Here is a 5,637-nt window from a genome sequence, read left to right as displayed (position 1 = left end):
CCGGTATCGCTCACGCTTCTGCGCCGCCCTAGAGGGCCGCGGCGGCCTCCATTAAATGCCCCTTCGAAACTGAAGAGAGCGGCACGTGTTCCCAGCACCCGGGAAAGGCCTGGGTGCTTTGTACGGTTCCTGGGTTTTGTTTCTTCCGGTCGCTCCTCCCCAGAACTCCGTGTAGAAACTGTTTCTTGATTTAGCAACTTGTCGCAGCTCGGTTTTACCCGCGGCCACTCCTCAGTTTAAATTTGTTCTACATTATTTTCGTAATTTTTTTTTTTTTAAATCTTCGAGATCTTGTTCCGGCAACTTTAGAGCGCATCTGTTTACTTCTTATTTTGAAAGACTGCAATATTCCGAACCTACTTAAAAAAAAAAAAAAAGTAAAAAATTTATGCAGAAGAATAAAAGAGTTTTGAATGAGAAATAGCTGTCCTCTAAATCCCTGCTCCTTGAGGAAGACCGTTAGTTTTTTGTAATTACTTTTTAAAAATGGTATTAGTGGTTCGTGAGCGCTGGTGAATCTTTTTTTTTTTTTTTTTTAACTTTTTCTGCTCCTAGTAGTTACTTGCACGTCCTTAAAGCAAATCTTTGGACACTTAGTTCTTAATTAACCAACTTTGAGACACTATCCATTGGCGTCCTGCTAAAAATAGGCGGACATTTAGATTCCTTGCGTCGTCCCCACACTTTCTCTCCCTATAGAATCACAGCTTTACTTTTAATTTCTCTATTGGCCACTTTTGTAACACAAAATAATCTTTCAAAATTTGTATTTCTTGTTCCATTAAATATAGTCAGTGCCCTTTGACTGCCCTTTTTTAAGGTATGGGTAGGAAGCCTACTTTAAAAAAAATTATTTATTAATTTTTTTCAATTCAATCAAGTTCAATATATGGCTCACAACTCAAATGGTAATGAGTCCGCCTTACTATTTTTCTATGATAAAAGTCTTTTTGTGAAAAATCGAAAAGGCAAGGGCTATGTTTTATTAATTTATTGATTTAGGTAAAAGTTTACAGATGTATTATAGTTTAAGTTCTAAAGCACTTGGGTTGTGGAAGGCTGTGGTCTGCATCAGCCCTAACTCCATTTTGAGGCTTGACGTAAGTGTCAGAGGCCTTTGGGTTCTTTCTGACCATGAACCAGCATTGTGGCTGTGCACAGAGTTCCAGGACAAACCTGGGGAGGAGTATGGTTGAAAGCACATTATACTGTCACAGAGAGCCAGGGAACTTGCCTGAGAGTGTCCTTTTCTAATTTAAATTAAGGTTGGGGTCTTGGTTTGTTTAGTAGCCACCTTGTGGCTAAGACTTAGGTCACGAGTCACAGCTTCTCCAGACTGCCACCTAGCCAGGTAGTCAAGGCTCAGAACTAACCCTGTAACTGTTTTCTGTCTTCACTTACGTGTATCCCAATCGTGGTCTTGTCCGGTCTCTGTAGTCCTGCCTGCGACAGCGATGAATTGATCTGCTACCAGTCATGGTTTTGTGATGATTCCCTTTGTTTTCAGTCGTATCTAATTAGTCATGGCCATGACTCAGCGGACTCCATTCAGCTTTCTGTACTGTGCGCATGCTGATGGTTTCCCTCATCGTGCATGACTGTCTTTGTTTCATCTTTGTCCTGTCCTAGTCTTAATAAAAGGAGCTCTGGTGGCATAGTGCCTAAGGCACTTGATTGCTAACCAGAAGGCTGGCTGTTCAAACCCACCAGCCACTCCTCAGAAGAAAGATGGGGCAATCTACTTCCGTAGTGATACTGCCTCGGAAACCCAAGGAGGGGTTGCTATGAGTCAGGGCCGACTTGACGGCACAAAACAACAACAGTCTTAATACAAGTGTCTCTATTGAACCTGTCTGAATCTGGGGTCTCTGTTCCCCTAATACACAGAGTAAATTCATTTTCCATTGAACAGTTCATATACATTTTGTTTCATGACATTGGTTGCAAATCCCCACAATGTAACAGTTGTCTTCCCACTTCCTTCCTGTAGTAACCTCTAACCTGTGTCCTCCTTTCCCCCCGCATTCCTGCCCCCTCAGCTATCTCCTTGTACAAACCCTGCCCTTCTGATCTCCCATGGTTCATGGCTCTGAGGAGTGTACCTCTCTGGTGTAATGGTTCACCTCACAGCCCTGTCTGTTGTTTGGCTGAAGGTTAAGCCATGGGAGTGAGTTCACTTCCAGTCCCAAAGGGTGACTTGGGGCCATAGACTTGCAGGTTTTACCAGTCTCCATCAGACCAGTAAGCCTGGTCCTTTTTGTGTGATTTTGAGTTTTGTTTCACATTTTTCTCCTGCTCTAGCCAGGATCTTCAACTTTGATCCCATTCTGAATGGTTGACGGTGGTAGCTGGGCACCATCTAGTTACAAGGGCCATGTTTTAGATTAAAAGAGATGAAGGACTTGTCATCCCCCCAGCACTGTGGGAGCTGTGGTGGGGTGCTTGTTAGGAAGACACAGCTATAAAATGCCATCTGAGAACAGTGGGGCAAATTGTGGGACAACTGGGGATTGGAAAGGTGATGTAGTGCCTAAGGCATTTGACTGCTAAGCAGAAGGCTGGCGGTTCAAACCCCCCAGCCACTCCTCAGAACAAAGGTTGGGCAATTTACTTCTGTAGTGATAGCACCTCGGAAATCCGAGGCTCACTATGGGTCAGATCTGACTATACAACAGTTGAGTTTGGTTTTTTTTTTTTTTTGAGAATGGCTAATTTGAAAGGTGCTCTGGGGGTGCAGTGCCTAAGGCATTTGACTGCTAACCAGAAGATTGGCAGTTCAAACCCACCAGCCACCCCCCAGAAAGAAGACTAAAGATTTACCGCACAATGGAGGTCACTGTGAGTTAGAGTCAACTTGATGGCAGTTTGGTTTTTTGGTTAATGGCTAATGAGGAAAAAAGGGATGGGGGGAGACCCCCAACAAGATAGATTGACACAGTGGCTGCAACCATGGCCTTAGCATAGCAAGGATTGTGAGGGACACAGGACTGGGCAGTGTTTCCTTCTATTGACATAGGGTCGCTGTGAGTCAGAATCCAGTTGATGGCAACTAACCACAGCAACAGCTGTGGCTAATGATCCCAAGTATTTCTTCATGTGTTTGCTGGCTGCCTAAATATCTTCCTTGGTAAAGTGTCTGTTCATGTCTTTTGCCTGTTTTTGAATTGGATTGTTTGTCTTTGTGATGTTGAGGTATTGAAGCTTTCTGTAAATTTTAGAGATAAGTCCCTTCTTGGAGATGTCGTTGCCAAATATTTTTTCCCCAATCTGTATTTTCTCTTTTGGAGAACTCCTTTGGTGCACATAAGAATTTAATTTTTAGAAGGTCTCAGTCATCTAGTTTATCTTCTGCTGTTTGTGCTTTTTTGGTTATGTTTGATAGTCTATTTATGCCATAAATTAGAGCCCATAAGTCTGCCCCTGGTTTTCCTGTGATGAACTTTATATAGATATTCCGTGTCCTTAAAGAATGCTGATGGAATCTGGATCAGGACTGCACTGAATGTATAGATTGCTTTGGGTAGTACTGACATTTTCATAATAGTTAGCCTTCCTATCCATGAATATGGTATGTTCTTCCATTTACGTAGGTCTCTTATAGTTTTTTGTAGTAGTGTTTTGTAGTTTTCTTTGTATAGGTCTTTTGTGTCCTTGGTAAGATTTATTTTTATTTCTAAGTATTTCATCTTTTTAGTAGCTATTGTAAATGGCATTGTTTTCCTCATTTCTTTTGCTAGTGTAGAGGAATCCAACATTTTGTATGTGGATCTTGTATCTTGCCACTTTGCTGAATCTTTCAGTTAGTTCCAGTAGTTTTCTTGCTGAATCTTTTGGATTTTCTATGTGTAGGATCATATAGTTTTACTACCTCTTTGCCAATTTGGATGCCTTTTATTTCTCTCTCTCTCTCTTTTTTTACCTTATTGCTCTGGCTAGGACTCCCAGTACAATGTTAAATAGAAGCGGTGATAGAGGACAGGCTTGTCTGGTCCCCATTTGCAAGCTGAATGCTTTCAGACTCTGTTGAGAATAATGTTGGTGTTAGATTTTATCACATGCCTTTTCTGCATCTATTGATATGATCATGTGGTTCTTTTCTTTTGTTTTATTTATGTGATGGATGGTGTTGATTGTTTTTCTAATATTGAACCATCCTTGCATAACTTGTATGAATCCCACTTGGTCATGATGTATTATTTTTTGATATGTTGTTGGAGTCTGTTGACTAGGATTTCACTGAATATTTTTGCATCTGTATTCATGAGGAAAATTGATTTGACATTTGCCTTTTCCTTGGTGTCTTTGTCTGGTTTTGGTATTGGGGTTATGCTTGCTTCATAAAATGAATTTGAGAGTATTTCATTCTTTTCCATGTTCTGGAATAGTAGGATTGGTGTCAACACTCGTCTGAAAATTTGGTAGAATTCACCAGGGAAGCCATCTGGGCCAAGACTTTTTTTTTTTTTTTTTTGCTGTTTTCCTCCTCTCCCCTCCCACCCCTGGTAATTCACAGAGAAAGTTTCCTTCCATATATAAACCTTTCCTTGACTTTTTACAATAATGAACGAATACAGTATTGTCCTGTGATTGACTCATTTCACTCAGCATAATGTCCTCCAAGTTCATCCACGTGTTATGTGGTATTTTGCAGATTCTGTATTGTTCTGTAGTGTTGTATAGTATTCCATTGTGTGTATGTACCATAGTTTGGTATCCGTTCTTCTGTTGATAGGCACCTAGGTTGTTTCCATCTTTTTGCTATTGTAAATAGTGCTGCAATGAACATGGGTGGTCATGTATCTGGGCCAAGACATTTTTTATGGGTTTTTTTTTTTTTTTTTTTTTTTTGGTGACCTGTTCAATTTCTTCTTTTGTTATGGGTCTATTCAGATGTTCTGCGTCAGTCTGTTTAGTTCAGGTAGGTAGTGTGTTTCTAGAAATCTGTCCTTTTTTTTCCGTGAGTTTTCAAATTTGTTGGAGTATAATTCTTCATATTACCCTGATGACTATCCTTTTTATTTTGGTTGGTTCTGTTGTGACGTCGTCCATTTCCTTTCTTACTTGTTTTTGGCATCTTCTCCTTTTCCTTTGTTAAATTTGGCAGTGGTTTCTCAATTTTATTAATCTTTTCCAAGAACCAGTTTCGAGTCTTGTTCATTATTTCTGTTTGCGGTTTCATTTAATTCTGCCTGACTCTTTATTATATCTTTTCTTCTAGTAACTGTAGGCTTTATTTGCTGCTCTTTTTCTAATTGTTAGAGATGTTGGGTGAAGGGGTTGATTTTGGCTCTCTCTTCTTTTTTAATGTGTGCATTTATTACTATAAATTGCCCTCTGAGCACTGCTTTTGCTGTGTCCCAAAGGTTTGGTAGTATGGATTACTCCTGAGCATAGAGAAAATGAAAATTCTTACAACTGGACCAACAAACAGCATCATGATAAATGGCAAAGAAATTGAAGTTGTCAAGGCTTTCATTTTACTTGGATCCATAATCATCACCCATAGACACAGCAATCAAGAAATCAGATGCTAGCAAAGATGTCACATTGAGGACTTGACCCTGGCTATGGTATTTTCAGTTGCCTTGTAGCATGTGAAAGCTAGACGGTGAGTAAGGAATACTGAAGAAGAGTTGA

This window comes from Orycteropus afer, unplaced genomic scaffold (genome assembly GCF_000298275.1).
Source record: "Orycteropus afer afer isolate SDZICR_OR568_19922 unplaced genomic scaffold, OryAfe1.0 scaffold00507, whole genome shotgun sequence".
Taxonomy (NCBI): domain Eukaryota; kingdom Metazoa; phylum Chordata; class Mammalia; order Tubulidentata; family Orycteropodidae; genus Orycteropus; species Orycteropus afer.
This window is presented reverse-complemented; position numbering follows the sequence as displayed.